The sequence below is a fragment of the Trachymyrmex septentrionalis genome, unplaced genomic scaffold (assembly GCF_001594115.1).
Source record: "Trachymyrmex septentrionalis isolate Tsep2-gDNA-1 unplaced genomic scaffold, Tsep1.0 scaffold87, whole genome shotgun sequence".
Classification (NCBI taxonomy): Eukaryota; Metazoa; Arthropoda; class Insecta; order Hymenoptera; family Formicidae; genus Trachymyrmex; species Trachymyrmex septentrionalis.
Window position 1 is genome coordinate 3,631,865 of NW_017306059.1, and position 1,248 is coordinate 3,633,112.

Below are 1,248 nucleotides of genomic sequence, written 5' to 3' on the forward strand. Positions count from 1 at the left end.
CGCCTTTCGCAATTTACAGGGATTGCGCGTCGAGTAATATATTTTAACAACGTAAACTTCACGTTTCGCTATTTTCGCGGTTCCTTCGTTAAAACCTGGCATCCGATAAATTCCGCCCTAGCAACATTTCCGCTGGTACCCGGCTCCCTTTTCAAATACACCGTAATCTATTCTGATACTACGCACGAACGTGCCTCTCGCCGGGGAGAATTAAATGTCTTTTTTAATTACTCGTCGTCACAGCCAGCCGCGCGGCTCGCAAACGTAGGAGCAAGGAAGTATACCGTATATAGGAATAAATACATATTCGCGCGGCGCTCGAGGGAGCTCGAGCGGAGTTTCGGAGATGCGACACAAATCTTCCGCGCGGACGGGGGACTATTCAATTCTCGCGTCTCGCGCTCGCGTCAGAGAGCGGCGACACTTTTATATTCGTTTGCGTTCGCCCGGGTTTCGTCGTAAAGGCGCGACGGGGCGCACGAATTTACGTTCCAGCGTAAAAAGTGAACAAGTAATATTTTCCGAGCCCCGGGCTGGCGCGGCGACACACGTATCAGGTGTCTGTAACGACGCTCGCGCGTGTGCGCGTTATTGTGTGCACTTGACAACGCGTGCCGATAGCGAAACGATCGGGGGCACGCGAGCGCGAATCTCTCCGTCTATCGTAGGTGAAGAATTTTTCGTACGAGGGACGAGAGTGCGAGAGAAAGGCCGTTTCGGCCCCCCCTCGTATCGACCGGCCATCACCGCTGAAAGTTTCGACTGCGTCGGGCTTTAGGGAACGACGACGTCCGGTCAAGCCCGGTCAAAGCGACAACGTCTCGACTGCACGCAAGCTCATGCTTGGTCGCCTGCGTATCTACAGGGTGGCTCGAATCTAAAGAATCATCCGTCAAATCACACTGAAAAAAGAGTGGTAACGGCTATCGCGTGTGTAAACCGAAATAGTTTCAGTCAAATATTCGGTTAATACAATTAAAAATAATTTTACTTAAAAAAAAAAACTAATACCGAGAGAGATAGAAGAGAGCTTTGAGTCTTGCTTGATGCAATCGGGCCTTAGACTATCAAATTCGTATAAGATTGCAAAGGAAAATTAAATGGGTTGACCTGCAACGAGCAACATGGAAAGTTCTTGAATCAATTAATGTGAATTATTTATTGCCATAACAAAACAGTATAATCAAATTCGATTTTATTCTTTTAGTCCATTTATGGTAATTATCTTTCATATATATATATATATAT

At 46.9% G+C, this 1,248-nt stretch overlaps 1 protein-coding gene across 3 annotated transcripts in view; it reads left to right on the top strand.

Moving 5' to 3' along the window:
* LOC108755494 overlaps positions 1-1,248 on the top strand; it is a 15,744-nt gene that overhangs the window by 9,730 nt on the left and 4,766 nt on the right. The gene's annotated exons all lie outside the window — the stretch shown is intronic.